This window comes from Muscardinus avellanarius, assembly GCF_963383645.1.
Source record: "Muscardinus avellanarius genome assembly, chromosome: 11".
Lineage (NCBI taxonomy): Eukaryota > Metazoa > Chordata > Mammalia > Rodentia > Gliridae > Muscardinus > Muscardinus avellanarius.
In genome coordinates, this window is record NC_137797.1 from 100,611,908 (window position 1) to 100,636,653 (window position 24,746).

The 24,746-nt window shown below is 35.4% G+C and overlaps 1 pseudogene across 1 annotated transcript; it reads left to right on the forward strand.

The window, feature by feature from the left end:
* Nucleotides 1–11: 11 nt before the first annotated feature.
* LOC308269631 (vomeronasal type-2 receptor 26-like) lies at nucleotides 12–24,371 on the forward strand (annotated as a pseudogene). Its single transcript has 7 exons — nucleotides 12–77; nucleotides 3,476–3,639; nucleotides 4,083–4,380; nucleotides 8,077–8,886; nucleotides 14,090–14,311; nucleotides 14,945–15,068; nucleotides 23,440–24,371. The product of its transcript is annotated as a vomeronasal type-2 receptor 26-like (transcript).
* The last annotated feature ends 375 nt before the right edge of the window (nucleotides 24,372–24,746 follow it).

Below are 24,746 nucleotides of genomic sequence, written 5' to 3' on the forward strand. Positions count from 1 at the left end.
TTTAGGAAAGAATGAGCCTCACATACAATGACAGCACCATTACTTTTCCTGGTGATACTGTTGCTCTTTCACTTTGCGTAAGTGCTTTCAATAATGCATGACTAGAAATATACTTAAATTAATTGTTGATAGAAAAAGACATTGCATTTTGTTATTATTTTTGTTTTTTTATTTTTCCTTCTCTCCTCTTGCTCTCTCCATTTGTGATTTTCTGTAGTAGCGTGTTTTCATTCCTTTCTCCTTTTGTTTACAGTGCCTAATATAGATCTCTGTGGTAATCATGAAGCATACATGAAACATAGCAGTCTACTGGAAGGTGATGAATAAATAAATAACAATGACAAAAGTTTTGCAGTTTTCCTTTCTCTTATATTTAATTTTTACAATTTAGTGATTGTCAAGGTATCACTCTATATTTATTATTTTAATTTTTCCATTATCGTCAAGAGTGATTTACATGCTACATTTATTGTATATTAGCATCTCTAGTTTGATCGTATATTTACATGTCCTGTAAATTTTATTTCTGTCTGTGTTCAGTCTAGATGCTCTTTGATCTACAACCTAACAATAGTGGGCACTTCTCTTGGGCATTTGTCTTGGATATTTTGCTTTCTTTATCTTAGCACACTTCCAGATCTCAATCATTAGAACATGTCTCCCTTCATGTGAGGATTTGTATTCTTCTGTAGTCTATGCACACCCCTTGATTCTGTCTATCCCACCTGTCCTCCTATAGCACAGGCAATTCAAAGGCGACTACAAGCTGTTAACTCCTTTACTATTAAGAAGTTTAATATTCTCCTTCTTAATCTACAGAAACCTATCTCTAGAACTAGTGGATGGGCTAGAGACTATAAACAATGCATGCAAAGACCATCAACACCAAGTCAACTGTCTCCTGGGAGTTGTTTTTCAAAACAGACAAGGGTTGGATATGATTAAGGGGGCCAGAGGGAGAGTATTCCTGATGCTTCTGGAAGAATGATGCTTTTATGTCAACAGATAAAGTTATGTACAGAAAAGTATCTGACACTTAACAAAAGCACATCCAACCTGAGGGACGTAGCTACCAATGGATGGACCTCATACCAAAACATGGTCCTGACTTCCTCAGCTCTTGCCCTTGATGGACCTTTATCCATATTACTCCTATTCATACTATTTGGCCTTTATCTCTTAAACACAATAAAATAATTTGTATCTTTCTTACTCCAGGTTATCAAACTTCAAGTAAAACTTAGGGTAAACTGACAACTCCTCTGTACAGTGGATGCTCATTACTGTCAGGGACCTCTGGACCAACCTGCTTTCCAGGAAGGAGCTAATCCTGTCCACCACACCCTGCCCTTGCAGATGGAAAGACCAGGAGATCCTGACATGTTTACATCCCTACCCAGCTCAAGAACTTACAGAAGATGGACCACTACTCATGTTCCCTAAATAATTTCATGGCCTCTCACTTTTGAGGGGGGAATGTAGGGTAGACAGCTAGGAATAAGCAAGACAGGAAAAGGACAGAGAGAAGCATTTTCAAAAGAAAATATAGGAATCGCCCCACCCAGTTGTGTCAAGAGACTTCTAGCCTATGGTATGCAGATTCTAAAATGGCACAGTCCTGCACAGTCACACTAAGCCATGGCATGAACCCAAAGTCATCACCCAGATTGTGCTGTGGGCTGGGCTTCTCTCCTTCCCAGCTTGGTGACCTTCTTGTGAAATGTATCTAAGAAAGGCTTCTCATGCCCAGCCTATCTGTACCCTGTGAATTAAATCCTTCTTTTGGGGAGACCAGAACCTAGGGAAATCCATGGCTCTGTGACACTAGTAGTACCTTTCCTGGAATGTTTATGGTTTTCTTGGTACAAGATCATATTATCTTTTTCTTCCATTCTGTCTCAGATTTGTGGTGCCTTTAATTTATTTCTCTGTTATAATTTGACCAATAGATCCAGTACTATATTGATTAAAAATAACAAATGTGGGATTTTTTTTTACCTTGTTCATTGCTTTGAGGAAACATCTTTCAACTTTCACTACTGACTGTGATGTTTGCCGTAAGCGACATTACATTGCAAAACATTTCTTCCATAACTGAATTTAAAAAATCATTATCATGAAAGTTCAGCTTTTTAAGTGCTTTGCTATCTTCCATTGAGATTATATTATTATTTAAACCTTATCTATTTATGTAGTTTATCATATTTCTTGACATATTGGCATGAGTATATTGAAACATTCATATATCACATAGATAAATCCCAATTGATTGTAATATCTAATACCAGCAGTTTGTTTTCAAATTCCATCTTTTAGTATTCTCTTGAAGATTTTTGCATCTATATTCATTAGGAAATATTCTACATTTATTTTATTTTGTTATAATTATTTAATTATATTTATTACTGCATATTGATAATACAGACTAATGAGTTTCCTTCTGGTATATTTTCACTACATATAATGTACTTTGAACATACCTATTTAACACACCTTTCTTTACCCTTTCTTTCCAACGTTCCCATCTCTTTCATCGCTTCTAAATGTGTCTCTTCTACTTCTAGGTCTAGTTGTCATATATGTGATAAAGTGTGTAATATTTGTGTTTCTGAGTATGAATATTTCCATAACCTGATGGTATCCAATTACATGCATTTCCTGCAAATGACAAGATTTTGTACTAATTCATGGGTGAATAAGATTCAATTGTGTTCATATAATACACGTTATTTATCTGTTCATATGTCCAAGGGCACTTGGGTGGATTCTATGAAATGATCAGGAATAATTTTGTCTAATGAAAATTCTTTAGTTTTTTTTGTAGATTTATACAAAAGGTAATACCTCTGTTGTCTCTGTTTATTCAAGTATTAAGCTTCACTCTGTCTTTTGATATATTCCTTCCTGAAATCTGCAACTTTCTGTTTCCTTAAACTTTGATAACAACATAAGCTTTACTGGGATGAAAGTTCTTGATTCAAGTAGAAGTAATTTCAGTAAAGTAATCTAGGATACTTTTCTTGGCATCTCTAATGACTCTCAAACGACTAAGGATACAAAATTCCCTAGGAGTGTTATATGACTTAAAAGATTGTTTTTGATGATTTTTTAAAGAGAATTAGGTACCAGGTGTGAAGCTAGAGAGTTCTTCCCCTTGGAGACTAACACTAACTGTAGAAATGGACCAAAAATTGGTGGCTGAGCAGGTGCAACTCAAACACACCATAAGAAAACAAAGCATTGTTTACGTATGAGCACTCTTACTTCAGGCTCAAGCCAGTGCTTTAAAAGCTTGCCCCACAGTGACTGGAGATGCATCTGTTTGGAACACAGTGCTGTCAGCCTTGATCAGTTCTTGAGTAAATTCTCATTAGAATACATTTCTGAGGTGTTGTCAATTACACCAATATTTGTCAGTGTTAATATGAAATCATCTTCTGTTTTTCCTCTTCTCTTTATTTTCTTTGTATTCCAGGAGCAAAGCTCTACCCTCTCATCAGCTCTACTTTCTTCTCCTGGCTACCATCAAGATGGGGATTTCATTATTGGTGGACTCTTTTCTCTAAGAGCAACTCTAAGAGACACCAGATATATGTTTGGATTTCAAGATACGGTCTACTTGCCAGATTTTGTTTTTGCGTGAGTATTTAACTTTTTATATTGCGAAGGAAGATTTAAAATGCCATCTGTTCTCTGGAGATAGATGTAAGGAACTGTGTTATAAAGTTTTCAACTTACATCTGTCTAAATTGATATATTCAACATCATATTTGTGGATTGCAATGGGTAATCTAGCAACATAGTTTTATCTGGGATATAACCTGTTATCCAAGCCAAAACCCACAAAATTCTAAATTTTATTTCCACCATTTTAAAATTTATTTCCCTCACGGACTTTGCTTTCTCAGCCTCAAACTGCACATCATAATGCCAAAACTGTAAATGTGACCATAAATCCAACTATCAATCTGATTTATTTTTGTACTGAATTTCTCCACATTTTCAACATAGAATGTCCTATTCATTTCAGAGATTTTAACAAAAAATAGCAATAAAATTATCTCTTCACCTTTGTATTCTAGAGCTCTTACTAAGCACTATCAACACCTGCTGGCCATGGTTTTTGCTGTGGAAGAAATCAACAAGAACGTGAATATGTTATTCAACATGTCTCTGGGTTTCTATGTCTTCAATGTTGATTTTATTGGGATGAAGGCCACGGCAAGTTCCATGTCTCTGCTGTCAGGAAAGAGTCCTCCAGTCCCTAATTATGACTGCAGGTCAGAGAAGAAAGACAAGCTGGTGGCTGTTATAGGCGGTGTTTCTACAGCAATATCAACTCAGAGTTCTCGAGTGCTATGTCTCTATAATGTACCACAGGTAAATAAAACAAAATCTGGCTTTTAAAGTTAAACATAATAACATAGTGACATGTTCTTGATTTCATTTATGTGTGTTGATCATGCATCCATTTTCTCAACAATTTACTATTTAATCACCCTTTTCTCTTAAGTATAATTTGTAATGTAAAATTTATTTGTATAATAGAATTTCCTTTAAAACTTTTAAAGTGGAGGAAAGTATCATATAGATGATAATAGTGAAGACATGTTATCTCACCACCCAGAGAAAATTTCTTACTGTTTTTTGGTATCATTATCCAGGCTTTTTTCTATGCAGTGATAGAACATCACAGTTTTATATCAGTATATAAAAATTGTGTTCACAGATCTAGTTTTATTTTTACTACTTTAAAATGTAAATACTATGAATAATAATATGAATGTTTAAACTTATGATGAATTTTTTCTTTGATATTAATTTAAGTTGCAACATAATATTACTTTCTAAAAAGTTATTTAGTTAATTTTTTTCAATTTTCCTCTATTATTTCCACTTGTATCCTTGTCTAAAAGACTTCTTCATGATTAGAGACAACTTCCTTCAAAATTTTTTCTCATATGATATTTCTAAGTCAATTGTATTCATATTTATAAGGCTTGTGATAGAATTGAAAATTCTTATAGAAGTATATTAATTTCTTCTACCAGCAACAATGCATGAAAATCCCATTTACTTTCCTCTTGAAATCCCTTGAGTTAGTATGGGGTTATCAAAGGAAGATCAAGAGGGGAAAGAAGTCAAGAGACATGTAGGAATAGAAGCAAAAAAAATTCCGTTTAGTTTTCTATGAACTAAGGAGAGTAACTTGGGAGTATCTGGAGGAAACTGGATGAAGATAGATTTTATATGAAGGAGTGGAAAAATAATCAGCTCACATTCTTCATTTTGTGATAGTTGACTCTGTATTCTATATTCTATAGGTAACTGAAAGGAACAGGGCTCCTTAGGTAACTATGAACTTCTTTCTATTGTGAATTATAAAATGATAAATGTATTTCTTTTTCTGAGTTAATTTGATTATATATTTGTGGCAAATGAAAAATACCTACAGCATTACTATTTCATTACTTCTGTGATTAAAAAACAGAAGGCTCAATATGGAAAATCCAAAATAATATATAATTTCTGCAGTTTTGCTTTACTAGAATAAGAAAAGTAGACGAAAAATTTGCATCCTTTTTTTTTTTTTTTTTTTTTGGTATATGTTTAAAAGGAGTAAAAAACCCAGGCATGATGGTGCTTGCCAGTCATCCCAGTACTTGGGAGGCTGACACAAGAGAATCATAGGTTTGAATAAAGACTCATCAACTTAATGAGTCCCTGTTTCAAAATAAAAAATAAAAAGAGCTAGGGATCTATCTCAGAGGTTGAATGCTTCCAGGCTCCACCCCACTACAAATAAATAAATATATAAATAATTAAATAAATAATTAAATAAGTGGAATAAGAAACATGGTGTACAAATGTGAGAAGTTGCATTTAAGTGATGGGTAATCAAGGGAAGAACCCAGAGAAGGCACAAACCTCCGAAATCATGGGAAAGAGGAATAACACTGGAGTAATGAATGTGCACAACCCCACAACATCAGAACCTGATAAAACAGAAAATCAGAGATTTCTAGAAGATCAAATCAGGAAAATAACTGTAGAAATAATAGAGGTGCTTCGAAAAGAACTCAGAGAGAGCCAAAAAGAGATAAAGGATGCAATTAATGAAGTAAAGGCCTCAATTCAAAGCACAAACAACCGATTAGACCACATGGAGAACAGAATCTCGCTCTTAGAAGATGAGCAATCCAAAAATGAATGCATAGTTTCTAATCTAGAAAAAAATATCCAACAGCAGGAATCTGACATTGAAGAAATATGGGCCCATCTTAAGAGAGCTAACCTAAGAATAATTGGAATAGAGGAGGGAAAAGAAAGTGATACCAAAGGGATCAACAATCTCTTCAAGGAAGTAATAGCAGAAAATTTTCCAAATATAGAGCAAGAGGTTGATACACAGGTCCAGGAAACTTATAGAACTCCCTTTAGACAGGATCGGAGAAGAGGATCCCCACGCCATATAATTGTCAAAATGACCAATGTGGAAGCCAAGCAGAGAATCTTAAAGGCAACAAAAACAAAGGGCCAACTGACATTCAGAGGCAAACCAATTAGAATCACTCCAGACTTCCCAAACCAAGTATGAGAGCCAGAAGGGCTTGGAGTAACATATTCCAAACTCTGAAAGAAAACAACTTCCAGCCAAAAATTTCCTATCCAGCAAAACTTTCTATCAAATTAGATGGAGAAATAAGAAGCTTCCATGACAAACAGAAACTGAATGAATTTATGTCTTCAAAACCAGCGCTAGAGAAAATACTCAAAGAGATTAACTACAAAGAAGAAATAGGTAACACTCACCAGAACCAGAGAAACAAGAGTTTCCATCCAACAGACAACTAAGATTGGTTATCTGTGGAGATTCATTATTTATGTTAGTCTTTTACCTATCTCTAAGTTGTATTGTTTGCCTTTATTGTTGTTAATTTTTAGGATTTCTAGATGGAATATTAATATACCTTCAGATATAGCATTTGGAAATATTTTATCCAATTCTATTAGTAACTTTTAACTGTTTACATTGTCTTTGGATATACAATATTTTCTTTTATTTTTTAGGGAGTTTGTATATTCTTCTGTTGCCTGTGCCATTGAAATCATATCCAAGAAATCACTGCCAATTTCAATGTTGTGAGGTTTTATGACCCAGATTTTCTCCTAAAAGTTTATAGTCTTAAGATTTATATTTAGGTCTTTTATCTATTTTGAGTTAATACTTGTATATGGGATTAGGTAAAGGTCCAATTTTATTCTTTTCCATGTAATTATTATTTTTCAACAATATTTAGTTAAAAGATTATTATTTCCACCACCAAATGTTCGTGGAAACCTTGTCAAAAATAACTTGACAATATAGGGAAGAATTTAGCTCTAGGCTTGTATTTAACTCCAATGGTCTATATATCTGCCTTTAGAACAGTACTACACTGTTTCAATTATTGTAGCTTTATATGGTTTGAAATCAGAAAATATATATCTGCTAGCTTTGTTCTTTTTCAAGATCGTTTTGGGTATCTAGAATTCATATTCCATATTAGGATAGATTTTTTTCTGAAAAATAAATATATAAATATATGATAGTTTCACCTAAAAAAACAGAAAAAAATATGCTCTAGTAAGAAAGAAAGCAAAAAGAAATATTGAAATGCTATCTTTAAATCATCAAACGCTTGGTATCAGACAAATGAAACTGTTATGTGAGATTGTCATTTTTAATTTTGGATAAATTGCTATAATACTAGATGTCAACCACTAAGCCAAGCATGGGAAGGAGGGATGGGGAGAGAATGGGGTGGGGATCGGGTGGGGGCTGACTGGGCGATGTGTGCATGTATGTCTACAAAAGTTTGTATCCCACTATGATATATGAATACAGTGCACCAATAAAATAAAATTAAAAAAAAAAAAAGTGATGGGTAATATATAATAGATTGTTATTTCTTCATAAAATAATTTATTTAGCTGATTTATTACTTCTACAACACAGGTAATGTAATAAATTAAGTTGTCCAAGGAATAAAATTAATAATTTTGTCTAAGCAGTAGCTTTTGTGTTCTATTCAGATCAGCTATGGTCCCTTTGACCTCAGTCTCTGGGACAGAGTCCAGCTCCCGTCTCTCTACCAGTTTCCCAGGGACTCCGCAGCTCTGTGTCAGGGGATCATCCGACTTCTGCTGCACTTTGGTTGGGTCTGGGTTGGCCTTGTGGTTCCAGATGACATCAGGGGAGAAATGTTCCTCAGAGACATGACCCAAGAAATGGCCAAAAATGAACTGTGTATTGCGTTTGCAGAAAAGATTCCAGAGTTTCCTGTTGAGGAGACAGTTGATAGTTACAATTTTGATATGAAAATCTTATCTACATATGTCTGTGTTGTATTTGGTGACACATATTCTCTTTTGAGATTTGCATATAACATTTTTTGCAATGAGCTACGTGGTAAAATTTTTGTCACAAGCTCTGATTGGGATATTACTACATTACCTTTTGGACCAAGTCAAAGTTACACATATTTTGGTGGAGGATTATCATTTTCTGTCCACATGGAAGAGATTCCTGGTTTTAAAGATTTTCTCAGAAGTATTCAGCCTGTAAAATATCCTCATGATATCTTTCTTAAGGATGTGTGGTCTATGATATTTGAATGTCCACATTTGTCTAAAGATGGAACCATAATATTGAGTTGATGTGCACAAAATGACACCCTGGCAAGTCGAAGTCTAGATATTTGGGACATGAACACCTCAGCCCAGAGTCACAAGGTGTATGCTGCTGTGCACGCCATTGCCCAGGCTCTTCATGAACAACTCTCACTTCAAGTGGAAGAACAATCTTTTGAGAAAGACGAGAGCCTGACTCCTCATCCTTGGCAGGTAGGAGCAGCTCATTCTTGTGTTTTTCTAGACCAATAGGCCGTGGGTTGTTCTTTCCATTGGTTGATTCATGAGTTTACTTTTAGTTGTTCCTTGCTAGAAAAAGGGTGTTTTTACAGCAAAGAGTTTTGCGAAGATCACTTTTTTCTGCCTTGGTAATATAATATTTTCATCACAAGAATAATTGTTTGTGTTTGGGGAAAAGTTGATCTGATCCTAAGATTAATTAAATAATAATATTGAGACAATATATGGTTATATATTTTGTCTATTATTTTTATATCTTGAGAATATTAGATATTTAACTCAGGATATTCACAAGCATAAATATAGTCCATTTGAAGGGGTCTTTATGTTTATGTGATACAAATATATCACTTTAGAGTTTTGTATTTTATTTTGTAAAAGAGGCTGTTATATTTATTTTTTAAAATTTTCTTAGAAAATATAAATAGCTTTTTAAAAATTAAGTTGGACATCATGAAGTATCATGAATTCAGTTCATGTTGTTCAATCTTCTGTTCTCTTTCCACTATATACTTTGACATCTATAGTTCTTTCTACAAAATTATGCACAATAAAAAAGCAAATCATGTTAGTAACATTTTCTGTATTTTTCTCAAATGTTTGTCCTCACAGTAATAATAAATAAATAAGTGTAACATTTATTTATTATAAATAAATAAATAAATACTTATTTATTATTGGAATACTGGCGATTAAACTTGGAGCATTCAACCTCCAAGATATACCCTAGCCTTGTTTTATATTCTTTATTTTGAAACAGGCTCTCACTAAGTTGTGAAGTAGCTGAGGCTAGCATGAACAGGCGATCCTCCTGTCTCGGTCTCCAAAGTACTGGCATTACAAGCATGCACTACCACAGTTGGCTAAGTATTTTCACATTTCCTAAATTCTTCTGAGATATTTTGGGAGGTTTGTATTCTTCTGTTATCCAATTAAGAGAGTTATAGTAATTTTACTGTTCGTTAAGGCTGTGCAAGTGTTCTTTTTTATATTCATTCAAAATCATTTAGGCACCCAATGTCAGCCTTTTAAAATTTTTGTAGTGTACCCCAAATTATCCTTTTATATTAATAAGTATATAGAACCTACATTCTAGTTGTGCTACTATTAATGATCAGTGATGTTGATTTTGGCTGATAACTCAAGTCAAAGATTTTTATATTTCTTCCTGGGAATATTCAGACATGGGTACAAATAGGCAAGCATAATAGGTCCATATTTATTTTTTAAATGACAATAACTTACTTTGTACTATATTGTAAATATTTTATATCAGTAAATAAAGAGCTTTTCCGTGTTCTGATATATTATGGTAGGCAGTGAGGCAGGAGCCCATGAAGGCAAGGCACCCCCAGCACTAGCCACACGCAGCCCAAGATGGCACCATTCAGTCCCTGTCATGAGGGGACAAATATATAAAATTTAGCTCAGAAAGTAGAAATGAAACCTGACTCGAGCTCCTATATAAACCTACAAAACCAAAAAAAAAAAAAAAAAAAAAAAAAACCTGACGAACTCCAATCAAAACTTGTCTCACTGGGGCCACATAATGTATATGTTGACACCATTCAAGGCCAAGACAGCTTTTCACTAGTGAATAAACATGTTGTCTCGTGATTAGGGCTCTAGGTGAGTTTTTTTTTTTTTTAATCTCTGCAGATCTGACTGTCCTGCAGCAGAAGAACTGATAATTTGTTTAAAGCCATTCATTCATTTACTAAATAATAAACATCTTTTCATGTGTCAATTTTTTTACAAGTCTGATTTTTTAAACTTGTACCCAATTGTTGCCCATTTTTCTAGTTTTGTCTATATTTTCTTATCATTTACATTTTTTTTTTTTGCAGTACTGGGGATGGAACCCAAGAGCATTCTACCTCAGAGCTACATCCTCAGCCCTGTGTTTTATTCTTTACTTTTGAAACAGGGTCTCACTAAGTAGCTGAGGTTGGCTGCGAACCTGTGATCCTGTCTCAGCCTCCCAAGTACTGGCATTACAACCGTGCACAATGTGTATTTTCTTCCCTATGAACTGACAGTTTTTTTTATTTTTTATTTTTTGGTGGTACTGGGGTTCCTGGAAGCCCTTCTACCTCCGGGCTACACTCCCAGACCTATTTTATATTTTTATTTGGAAACTGTGTCTCTTAAGCCAGTGTGGCTGGCTTGGAACCATGTGAGATCCACCTGTCTCCACCTCCCAAGTGCAGAGATTACAAGGGTGCAGCACCACGCCCAGCCTTTATTTATTTATTTATTTATTTATTTATTTATTTATTTATTTATTTTTGCAGGTCTGAGGATGCAACCCAGGGGCATTTGACCTCTGAGTTACACCCCCTGCCCTATTCTTTATTCTTTATTTTGAAACCGGGTCTCACTGAGTTGCAGAGGGCCTCACTAAGTAGCTGAGGCTATCTGCGAACCACGATCCCCCGGGGTCTCAGCCTCCCAAATGCTGGGATTACAAGCATGCGTCACCACACCCGGCGACAGTTTTCTTTTAATTAACAAAAGAATTTAATATCACTGAAATTTCATTTTTTATTTTTTCCTTTATTATTTATACTTTCTATCCTGTTAAAATATTTTTTACATCTAAGTAGAAAAATAATTCTCATCTACATTTCTTCTAATATTTTATATTTCACATTTAGTTAACAACACATTTTAACTTTATTTCTGTGTTAAGTGTGCTACCAGGGGGGTAGAGATAATTATCCTTTACAATAGAAATCTAGATATCAAGCACAATTTATAGATAAAAATATGCTCTTTCTAATTCTCTGTATTTTGAATTATGTTTTGTATATTTATTCTGATTTCTGACCTTTTGTGCTCCATTTATATGTTGTCAGTCTTACATAATTTGCATTCTGAATATAATTTTATAATCAACCTTTAAGTTTTGTTTTTATTTTGTGTTGTATCTGACACAATGAAAATATTATTGGTTTTCTATTTTAATTTTGTAAATCATGATTTATGCAAGGTTTAAGATAAATATCCTGCTTTCATTACATGTTGAGAACTAGTTCTCCAAACAACTTTTATCAAAGAGATAATCTTTACCCCATTTTGTATTCTTGGTTCTTTTCTCAGTGACAGTTCATCACGTCTCAGTGCTTTATACATCTATTTATATGTAATATCACCCATATTTTATTACCATAATTTTATTATGTAATTTAAAATCAGGGTATGTAGTGCCTCTAGTTTTGTTGTTCTTGGTTAAGATTTCATGTATTTGAGGTCATTTGTGGTTCTTATACATTTTAGAATTTTTTTTGTGGTGGTATTGGGTTGCCTTTCCCTAATTGCTAAAGATGTTGAATAATTTATCATATATTTCTTTGCCATTTATATGTTCTTTTGAGAAATATATGTTTACTTCATATGACATTTTGCTTATTTAGTTCTTTATTCTGGAGCTGTTTAAGTTTTTTTTTTTTTTTTTAGTTTTGTAGTATTCTGGGTGCTAATTTTGTCAAAAAGTAATTGTCAAAAGTTTTGTATAGGGTCTCTCTTCATTCTCTTATTAATTATTTTCCATGTGATTCAGAAGGTTTTTGTTGTTGTTGTTAGATGCTATTTCATTTATTAATTCTGGGTTTTATTTCCTGAGCTTTCAGAGTCTATTGAAGAAGTCAATGCCTGATCAATGAACACACTCTCAGGTATTAATGGATTCCTGAGGGTTGATCTCTCAAGACCGCAACATCTTCAATTACACCCAAATCCCAACAGTGTTGCTTTAGCGACTGAGTCATAACTTGAGTTTTGGTGGGGATTAAAACATTAAATCCATAGCAATGTTATTTATTTATTTTTTTGCAGAAGCTTATGCATGTCTTTAAGTTGAAAATTTCCTTTTAAATTTATATGCTTCTTCTTGCCCTACTTTTCTTGACCCTACATTCATCTGGAAAATTTTTACTTCTTATAATGAAAATATTTTTTCTCTTCCTTTCATCTTTTGTCTCTTTTCAGGAGTATTACATTGTATATTATATATGCCAGAAGTGTCTCAAAGTTCTTTTTTTATGGGACTGGAGATGAAACCCAGGGACATTCTACCTCTGAGCTATACCCCCTTGCTATTTCTTTTTTATATAGGCTCTCACTGAGTTGCAAAGGGCCTCAGGAAGTAGCATAGGCTGGCTGTGAACCTGCTATCTTTCCTGTCTCAGCCTCCCAAGTACTGGAATTATAAGCATGCACTGCCACACCCAGCTTGTCAGTTCTTAGATATTTTTTGTTCTTATTTGGTTCTTATTTTGTTCTTATTTTGTCCTTATTTTGTTCTTATTTTGCACCTTAGTTGAGAAGTTTCTATTGATGAATTTTCAAGCTCTGTGTCTTTTTCCTTAGCAGTGTCCAGTTTACTGATGGCTCAATCAAAGGTATTTTTCTTTTAAAGTATTGCTGATTTCTAGCATTTATTTATGTTTGATTCTTAATCTTTTCTTACCACTTGTATGTAATTATTTGCCCTAGAGAGCTCTTGTGACATTAGTTGTAATCTTAAAATTCTAATCAGATAACTTACATTTTTTGGCTGTGTGTAGGTCTTGTTCTGTAGTTTCCTTCATTGCTAGGTTATACCATTGTTTTTCTTGTCTTTTAGCATGATGTGTAGGGAAGCCTAATAATGTATTGGGAATAAATCTAGGTTACTTTACTGAGCTTGCTGTGATTATACCCTTAATGCCATTATGATGTAGAATCGCAATGCATCAAAAAGCTGTACTAAAAATAAAATAAAATAAAATAAAATATATACTTTCTCTGGAGGTCATTTAGTTTGTCCAAAACAATCTATGAGAATATTATGTATCTGTCATTGAATTCACAGTTTATAATATTTGTAATGCACATATTTTTACTTCAATTGACATGTTTTTACTTTTTACTCTTAGATATTCTCTTAAAAAATATATATATATATATATATATATATATATGCGTATGCCATTGTTGTTTTCTATATAATGAAATGTTAGACAATTCAAAGAAAGAATAAGTCATTAAATAAATAAGTGGTTATTGCTTATTTGTTAAGTAAATAAGTGGTTTTCACTTTGCATCTTGGCAATTTTTTTTCCAATTGAAATCTTTTTTCAAATTCAACTTTGCTTTGTTTACTCAAATTCTAAATATTATTTTTTACTTTCAGCTCCATCCATTCCTGCAAAGAGGCCAACTTGAAAGAAATGTTGGTAAGGGAAACGTTATGAACAAGACTATGACTACAACTCAGCTTGACATCTTTAACTATCAGTCTTTGCTGAATGGAACCAAAGCCCAGGTGAAGGTTGGAGAGTTCATGTTCAAATCTCATGATTCTCAACACTTGTCAATAAATGATGAACTAATAATGTGGGGTGAACTCCGCAAGGTGAGCATCCTTTTAGGTAGGAACCCTGGTGTGATATTCCTCAGAACCCAGAGCTTTCAGAGATTGGAATTAGGAAAGGTTTTGTATACCATTAGGCCAAGATATTTGCCGTACTAGATACTTTGCTGTCATGCCAAGTATGTAGAATTTCTGGCCTCAGCATCACTGTGAAAATTATTTACTTATTTTGAATTAAGAAACAGATTTTCTGTTGTGGTACAAAAAAAGCATCTATGGTAGAATCACATCAATTATGCAGGTTTTGAAGACAGATAAAATCCAGAAAATTCGTACATCAGTGGTCATTTGAATGCCTGAATCCAAAGGATATAGTATTTTTGGATAAACGTAGTCCCCTCGATTACATTTAAAAATGTAACACTTGAATTTTATTGTAATATGCATATTTATATTAGTTCTTATTTATACCTTATTCCTCTGAAAAATTCCTTAATATACTAAAAAGAGAGGGGAGGAATAGTGACAAGGAACATGAGAGTAATTAGACATTTTCCAGAAGATGAGAAGTTCGTTGTTAAGTTGTTATGTTACATAAAGTTCAGAATCGCCCACTTATGTGGCATTGCTCAATTTAATGAACCAGCTTATCCTTCTATGATCTCTCTTACACAGCCTCCTTCTACTAATTGCATCTCTGCTTGTCCTCCTGGATTTAAAAAAATAGCTATTGAAGGAAAGCCATTTTGTTGCTATTCATGCATTCCCTGCCCAGATGGAGAGATTGCAAATGAAACAGGTAGAAAGTTTTGAAACATTATTCTGAATATGGAAAAGTAGTGACTACATAATGAGACATGGCTGGACAAGAAGTGAGATGAGAATTTCAGAGACACAAATCTTGAACCTGTGAGAGAGAACACCTTCTCCTTTCCCTACATCAGGGAGGAGGTACGCCTGCCAGGTGGCCGAGTTGGTCCACCTGTGGGGATTGGTAATCCCCATGTTTGGGAGGGGGAGACAGGAGGATCGCGCAGGTTCGAAGCCAGCCGCGCTGGCTTAGGAGACCCTGTTTCCTCATTAAAAAAAAAAAAAGTATAAAATAGGTCTGAGAGTGTAGCCCAGAGGTAGAAGGGCTTCCAGGAAATCCAGTACCACACACACAAAAAAAAAGTTGGTAAGGAAGAAATGTTTTTATCCCTATTCTTGTTTGTATAAAATAATCAGAACATTCTACGTAGGAAAAGGTAAAAATAATGATTATATCAACAAAGATCGTGGTTAAATGAAGAATTCCCCAAACTGAGAAGAATATGATGTTAAAACCAGCAAGGGAGAAAAGATAGAGCGCATGAATTCCTATTGCTGGTTTAGCAGTTAAATTCTCAACAGAAATGATGTCGGGATACTGTAGTAGAATAATGTCTTCAATACACTGAGCAAGTGTGTGTGCATTTAAGTAGGTTGCAAGGGTTGTGTTTGCCTTTTCTTGGGCTCCCTCACCCTTTGATACAGGGCCACGTATTGTAGATGTATAAATGGTGTTTGTCACTCATGCTCACATCGAGGACATTACGTAGAGGCTATTTCATATCCAGGGAGAGAGCCAGCAGCTCACTGTACCATCCTGGGCTTGACAGTTGATATTTAACTCAAACTACATCAGGTACACAAAGATAAAAATCAGTTTTAAATATTTTCTGCGTGGAACAGTGGCGGATTCTTATAGAGAGTATAGTTGAGGTGCACAGGTGTCCAGTACAGAACTTACTGCAATGGCTCCTGCATCATTATCTGAAATATTTGTATGCATGTTTAGGTTGGGTTTTTCATAATGATATGGATAGCACAGGTTTAAGACAGATTGCAGAGCTGTGCTTATGTTTAGAGAAGGAATGTTGGAAATGTTCTGGGGAATATCTATTCTTAATGAAATTACTGCAATGGGAAATCTATAATTTTGCTGTGGCACAGTTGGTAGGTTTCAATGCTTTGAGTATCCGTATAAGAATTTAGATTTTTTATGGCAAGAACAGAGAAAGCCAAAGTTTTCTCACATTTCTAGGGCTAAAAATCCAAGAAAGCATAGATTTCATATGAGGCCCCGTGTAATTCTCATGTCTTTATTGAATCTACATCTTGTGATGAGTGACACGGGTTATCTGTTTTCTTAGTGCTGGGTTTCTTGAGTTGTCTGTACATTCTAGACATTAGTCCTCTATCAGAGGAGAACTTGGCAAAAATCTCCCATTCTCCTGGCTCTCGGTTGAGGTTCTTGACAGTTTCCTTTGCTGTACAGAAGCTCTTCAGCTTCATGCAATCCCACATATTGATTTGCTTTTTAATTTCTTGCACCTTTGCCACGTATTGATTCAACTTTTAGTTTCTTGTGCCTATGGGGGTCTTGGAAATTAGACCAGAGACCTTGAGGCTCCTAGAAGACGGCATAGGTCCAACACTGTAACACATAGGAAGAGATAAAAAAAAAAACTTTGTCCTTTTCTCTCTCTCTCTCTCTCTCTCTCTCTCTCTCTCTCTCTCTCTCTCTCTCTCTCTCTTTCCCCTCTCTCCTCTCTCTCCTTTTTTTCTTTTTTTGGTGGGTCTGGAGGTAGAACCCAGGGAGCATTTGACCTCCAAGCTACACTCCCTGCCCTATATTTTTTATTGTTTATTTTTGAAACTGGGTCTCATAGAGTTGTAGAGGGCCTCACTAAGTAGCTGAGGCTGTCCACGAACCACGATCCTCAGGTCTCAGCCTCCCAAATGCTGGGATTACAAGCGTATGCCATCACGCCCGGCTTTCCTCTCTTTTAAAATTAAATATCCTTTCCTGTTTTCTCTATAAATCTCTAGGGTATGCATGCTCATGCAAAAGGAACAGATAAAAAAGCAAGAGGGAGAATAAGTGGAATTGATAGATAATTGTAACAATTGTTCATGATACTTCTGAAGAAGTTATTATTTCTTAAAAAACTGAATTCTATTCATATTTAGGAAGAGACACTAACAGCATAGAAATATTGAGTATTTTAAAATTAATTTTAGTAAAAATTTTGTGAGATCGGTTCCATACCACAATTGAACATAAGATATTTTCTAATTAAAAGTGGTATATAAGCCTGGCATCATGGCACACACTTGTAATACTAGTGATTGGGAGGCTATGACAGGAGGATTACAGGTTCACTCCCTCAGCTACTTAGTGAAGCCCTTTGCAACTTGGTGAAACCATGTTTAAAAATAAAGAATAAAAAATAGGGTTGGAGATGTAGCTCAGAGGTAGAATGCCCCTGGGTTCCATCCCCAGTACTGAAAAAAAAAAGTGGCATATAAAAAAATCTTTTAGTCAAATCCTAAAATAGAAAACTACATACTTCCCTATGTATTGAATTTTTAAATGTACTTATTCCTATCTCTATATTTATTTAATAAATTATATGCAGAAAAATTATTAAATTCAATACTGAAAAGACATCAAAATGTATGGAAAAAACTTTGTGTAAGAAATTTGGCACTATAATGGAAATTCTAAATAAAATTACAATAAAATTAAATTTATTCCACCATAATAAAAGTCCTCTAAAATTGATTTGTTCTTTGCACAGACAACCAAATAATTTTTTATATAGTGTGTAGTTTTCTCTCAACCTCATTTTTCAAATTTGGGGTGATCATTCTCATTGTTCAGTTCAACACATTCTGTGTATTTATTATGGAATCAAATATGTGATAGATGATTTTTATTCATCTACTTTTACAATGCTATGGTCCAATAAAAGTGTAAGTGTATACTTTTTTTTTTTTTGGTGGTACTAGGGTTCCTGGAAACCCTTCTCTGGGCTACACTCCCAGATATATATATATATATATATGCTTTTATTTGGAAACAGGGTCTCTTAAGCCAGCGAGGCTGGCTTCGAACCTGCGCAATCCTGCTATCTCTGCCTCCCAAGCTCGGGGATTACAAGCGTGCGCCACCACACCCGGCTAAGTGTGTACTTTTTTTGGAATACAAATATGGTATGTTCTCCATGTAAATCTACCAAATGTATATTTGGGTAATGACAGAGGTCACATAATAAATCCATCTGTGTCCTTTCAGATAAGGATGAGTGTGTCAAGTGTCCTGAAGATTGCTATATAAATGAGGAGGAAAATCAGTGTCTCTCCAAAATCCTGACCTTTTTCCTATCAAGACACCCTAGGAGTTGTTCTGGTCTTTGAGGCCATTAGTTCTTCTGTCCTAACTGCTTTGATTTGGGGACTATTTGTCCTCTACCAACACACCCCGATTGTGAGAACAAGTAACAGAAAACTCAGTTACATCTTCATTCCCTTAATGCTCTGATTCTTTGTCCCTTGCTGTTTATTGGTCAGCCAAGCCCAGTCACCTGTGTTCTGAGACAGATATTCTTAGAAGTTGTGTTCTCTGTGGCCATTTCTGTTATTTTGGCAAAGACCTTCATCATGGTGGTGGCCGTTGGAGCTACCAACCCCAGAAAGGCATCGCAGATGAGGATGGTGACCTGAGGCTCAAACGCTATTGTCTTTTTGGCTCCCTGATTTAAGGCTGCATCTGCACAGTCTGGCTAGGAACTTCTCCCCCTTTCCCTGATGTGGACTCACAGGTGGAGTTTGGCTACCTGATCTTGCAGTGCAAGGAAGTTTCTCCCACTGCCTTCTAATGTTATCTTTAAGTCATCAAAAGCTTGGTATCAGACAAATGAAACTGTTATGTGAGATCATCATTTTTAATTTTGGATAAATTGCTATAATACTATATGTCAACCACTAAGTAAGCATGGGAAGGAGGGATGGGGAGGGAATGGGGTGGGGATTGGGTAGGGGCTAACTGGGCGATGTGTGCATGTATGTCTACAAAAGTATTTTTTCCCCATTATGATGTATGAATACAATGCACCAATAAAAAAGCATAAAATAAAAAAACAATAATATTGGGAGATTTTTTACATATCACTCATGCCACTAGATCAATCTTCAAGGCAAAAGATGAGTAAAGACTCTTTAGAACTAAATAAAACTATAAACCAAATAGACCTAATAGAAATATACAAAATATTTCAACCAGCAAAAGCTGAATACATATTCTTCTCAGTTGCCCATGAAACCTTTTGCAAAATAGATGACATCCTGCGCTTAAAAGCAAGCACCAGCAAATTTAAAAGATGTAATATAATTTCCTGCATCTTTTCAGATCACAATGGAAGGAAAGTAGAAACCAACAACAGAAAGATCAAAAGAAATTATATAAATATACAGATATTTAATGACACATTCTTTCAATATTTCTTTTTACTTTCTTTCTTACCAGAGAATATTTTTTTAGGTGAAACTATCATACTTTATTTATTTATTTATTTATTTTTCAGAAAAAAAATCTATCCTAATATGGAATATGGACCCCGCTTTTCTCTGTCACCATCTTCCCGGAAGTTTTCCCAATATTATTGTATTTGGGTCTATTTGAGACCTGATGTCCTGAAGAGTCTGTTTTACTAATGTGGGTGCACCCACATTTGGGGTGTAAATATTTACTATCATTATGTCTTCTTGTTGGATTGTTTCTTTTATTAATAAGAAGTGTCCTGCTTTGTTTCTTCTTATGTGTTTTAGTTTAAAGTCTGTTTTATTAGATATCATCTTTGCTATCACTGCTCATTTTAGGTTTCTATTGGCATGAGATATCTTTTTCCATCCCTTCATGTTTAGCCTATGACTATCTTTACCTGTAAGGGGGGTTTCCTGCAAGCAGCATATATTTGGATTATATTTTTTAAACCACATTACCAGTCTATATATTTTAAATGGTGAATTAGTCCTTTGACATTCAGTGTTATTACTGAGATATGATTTTTGTATCCTGTCATTTTGTGTTCTATATCATCTGATGTAGTGTTATTTCTCCTTTGCTTAGTTGCCCCGCTGATTGAATTTATCTCTTTTCTGGTTCTGAAATTTGCTTCCTTTTTCATTTTTATAATTTATTTCTTTAAGTATTTTCTCTAGTGCAGGCTCAGTATTCATAATTTTTTGAGATTCTGCTTGACATTTTTATTTCTTGATCAATTAAAAAACTTTCTGGATATAGCAGTTTTGGTTGGAAGTTGTTTTCTTCTAGGGTCTGAATTACATCATACCACTTCATGCATTCATGACTTGGGTCATGAAGTCTGGAGTGATTTTTATTGTCTTGCCCCAGAATGTCATGTATTCTTTTGTTCTTACTGTTTTTAAGATTATTTCTTTAGCCTTTATGTTAGTAATTTTGGTTATTATGTGGCATGTGGTGGTCCTTCTTTAATCTTGTCTTAACAATGTTTTGTTGGTCTCTTGTATGTGAATGCTCAACACTTTTTCCACATTTGAAAAATTCTCTGAAATTATTTCTCTAAAGACATTACAAATACAATTGGTCTGTACCTCTATCTCTTCTTCCATATATTCTTCTATCTCTTTATCCATATATTAGGATATTTTACATTATCCCATAGCTGTTGGATGTTTAGGTTCTATTGTTGTAAAGTCTTCTATATACTTGGTTTTGAAAGAACTGTCTTCTAACAGTGATATTTTGGTCTTCCATTTCATCTAATCTTCCAGATTTTCTTTCTATTGCTATCTTCATTTTATTTATTGACTCTTTCATTTCATTCTAGGCCTCTTTCTGATTTTTTTCTTAAGGTCTCAATTTTCTCTTTCATTTATTATACACTTAATCTTTCTGTTGTTGATCAGGATTCAGAATTCTCCTTTTTACATTTCCTGCAAATCAGTATTGGTGATCTCCTTGTTGAGTTGTGGGAATTTATTGTTTCCTCACTCTTCCTCATTCTCCTATTTTCAGAGTTCTTGGGTTTGTGTTTCTGTTGTCTTGGCACCTTCTTTCTCTTTGTTTTTGAGTCATTGTTGATAGGTGCTGTTCCAGATTGTTGCTGGAAGAGATAATTCCAGCAGCCACTCACACTTTGATATTAACCCTGAAGACTGTGTCTACTATTACTCCACTGTTATTCTGACTATAGATCATCAATACTGAGTTGCTCTGGGTTCCTTCTTCCTGTTGTTATGGTGGCATTGATGGATTTCAGGTGTTAAGGTCGGGTATTCTTACTGTCACAACCTTTATAAAGAGTCATCTCATAGGTATGAGCAGAATAGCTTGTGACCTATGTGTTTTTTAAACTTTGATGTGAGGGCTGTTTAGCATTTTTTTTCTATAAGATGTGTTTATTTTATCTTTAGTGTTTGGCAGTCCTTTCCTGTGGATTAACCATCTGTTCCAATCTCAGCCATACAGATTTAGAGGTGTCAGTAGGTTTATGCAAGGGTACGTAGTGTTGTTTTCAATGGTGATGGTTAGGCGAGGCAGAAAGGGATGGAGTGATGGGTACAGAAATAGAGTAGAGGATATGATCAAATTGAATAAGAATTTAAGTATAGTCAAGTAGTTTTTGTTAGAAATGGGAGATAGTGAGTATAGAGTAGGATTATTGTAGACAATGTATTTAGTTATAGTGATATAAAATAGATTAAATATAAGATGAGGAGCTACAAAAAGAAAAAAAGTTTTGAGGAAAGAGTGTAGTTAAGAAAGTGGGAATAGTTTATAAAAGAACTAAGGAAGAGAGCAAAGAAACATGCAATAATTAATAAAACAACCAAAAAACCCAACAATGCCAGCAAATAAAACGACAAAACAAAACAAAATAAAATAAAGACAAAAACAACAAAAATCTGCAAATATACACTACAGAGACAATTTGACCTCTGCGGTCCTCCTGGTACTGCATGGTGACTTTCAGCCACGTAATATTTACTCAATATAGTAGGTTCTGGAGCATGTTCCAATACTGTTCATTTGCTCAGAAAACTATTGTCAGTTTGTGGCTCCATTTTTGAGTCTCCTGCAAAGTTTGAGACCCTGTTCCTGGCCCTGGGTGTGTGCCTTCCTATCCACACTGGTTGAGGGTGAGCAGTGTAATCTCAGAGTGACCCCCTGTGACCTTGTGTGGGTACTGTGCCTTGGGCACTAGGGGCCTCTCCTGTGTCTCTGTAGGTTATCACCCAATCACCTCAGGGGTGGCCTGCCAAATCTTACACCACTGGGGTCTCTGCGGCTGTTCTGGGATTTCTTGCACTGAGAAATGCAGTTAAGTCACTCTCCTGTGGGGCTCTGGGGCTCTAGAGAGCATGGTGCACTGCTGCGATTTCAGAATTCTGGTGTGTGCATTGGCTGCAGAATATTCTTTGTTGTTGCTGTTGTTTTCATCTCGGAAGCAAGTTGATGGGGTTCTGCTCTTGCTTAGTTCACCTCAAGCCCTTGGATTCCTTGCCAGGGAATTCTTGGGGCTGCAGAGCTGCAAGGATGTGGCTCAGGTGGAGGCCCACGATGGCGGTGGCCTCCACAGTGGTGGCATTCACCAGGTCAGTCATATAGAAACTCTGCGCTATCTTGTGTTCTGACTACTGAATTTTATTCTACCTTGATTCCCTTTTTTGTGTGTTTTCATTCTTCTGTATCTTCACTGATTTGTTTTTCTTGTCAAGGAGCTGATTTCTCAGTAGTTGATTTTTATTTGTTACACCTATGGAGATGTTCTGTATTCCACAGGCCCTATTTTTTTTTTAGGTTTCTGATAATCCTTTTAGAAATTTTATTAAAATATAAGTATAATAGCAAAGCACTAAACACAGCTTCAAATACTGATACTCAATAAACATTAGAACTATTGATTTCTTAGGCTTTCTATAATTGAAACATGAAGCTTCAGACTATGTCTTCCTTTCATATGTAATCAACTAGTTATCCATAGCTTATGGATATTCTTCAACATTATTTTACAAATTTATTGTGTGTTGTTTCATAGTTCAACTCAACTCACTGCCTGTATTTTTTGTGTAATCAAGTAACTGAGAAGTGATACCTCTGTCAAGAACAGAAGTATTAATTTATTCATTCACATTTTCAATATTATAGTTGAATATACATAATATATAAACATATATATATATATATATATATATATATATATATATTTAATTACATTTTACCAGAATTCAAATATGGTTCTTTCAAGATGTAAATCTGTTATATGTATATTTGGGAAATGAATAATGAAACATAAAAAATCTAGATGTGTCCTTTACAGATATGGGTCATTGTATCAAGTGTCCTGAAGATCATTATTCAGTTGAGGCGGGATGGCAATGTCTCCCCAAAATCCTGACATTTTTGTCCTATGAAGACACTTTGGGAGTTTTCCTGGTCTCTGTGGCCATTAGTTTTTTTGTCCTCACTGCTCTGATTTTGGGACTGTTTATCCTCTACCGACACACCCCCATCGTGAGAGCAAATAACACAAACCTCAGCTACGTCCTCCTCGTCTCCTTGATGCTCTGCTTCCTTTGCCCCTTGCTGTTCATTGGTCAGCCCAGCCCAGCCACCTGTGCCCTGAGACAGGTGTTCTTTGCAGTTGTCTTCTCTGTGGCCGTTTCTGCTATTTTGGCAAAGACCTTCATCGTGGTGGTGGCCTTCAAAGCCACCAGGCCTGGAAAGGCGTCGCAGATGAGGCTGGTGAGCCGAGGCTCCAACGCTATCGTCGTCCTGGGCTCCCTGATTCAAGGCTGCATCTGCATGGTGTGGCTGGGAACTTCTCCCCCTTTCCCCGATGTGGACTCACAGGCAGAGTTTGGCCACCTGGTCCTGCTGTGCAACGAGGGCTCCCCTGCTGCCTTCTTCTGCGTCCTGGGTTACTTGGGCTTCCTGGCGCTTCTGAGCTTGATGATTGCCTTTGTGGCCAGGAGGCTCCCGGACACTTTCAACGAGGCCAAGATGATCACATTCAGCATGCTGGTTTTCTGTAGCGTGTGGGTCTGCTTCTTACCCACCTACCTGAGCACCAAAGGCCGACTCATGGTGGCTGTGGAGTCCTTCGCGATCCTGGCTTCCAGCGCTGGCCTACTGGGGTGTATATTCCTTCCCAAGTGCTATGTCATCCTCCTGAGGTCTGACAGCTATTCAAAAAGAAAATTACTTAAGCAAGCTCCTTCCATAAAACAAAATAATTTTCAAGTGTCATAATTGATAAAAAATGAACAATGTTATGAAAATAGAATCCAAATAGTGGCCTGAAATGATTATAACATCATTAAAGAATGACACCTGTCCTGTAATAAAGTGTTTCTGTCATCATGGGAGTCTCCTTGTTCCTGAGAACTGGCTCTGGGGTCAGATAGAAAGGTAATTCAAACCTCGATGTCTGATCAAGGTGCTCAGTCTGTCTGCCTCTTGGTTCTTTTAATCATAGTTTTTTGTCCTTTAAAAACATGTGGCCAGGAATGGTGGCACATGCTTGTAATCCCCGTGTTTGGGAGGTGGAGACAGGAGGATCGCACAGGTTCGAAGCCAGCTTTGCTGGCTTAAGAGACCCTGTTTCCAAATAAAATATAAAAAATA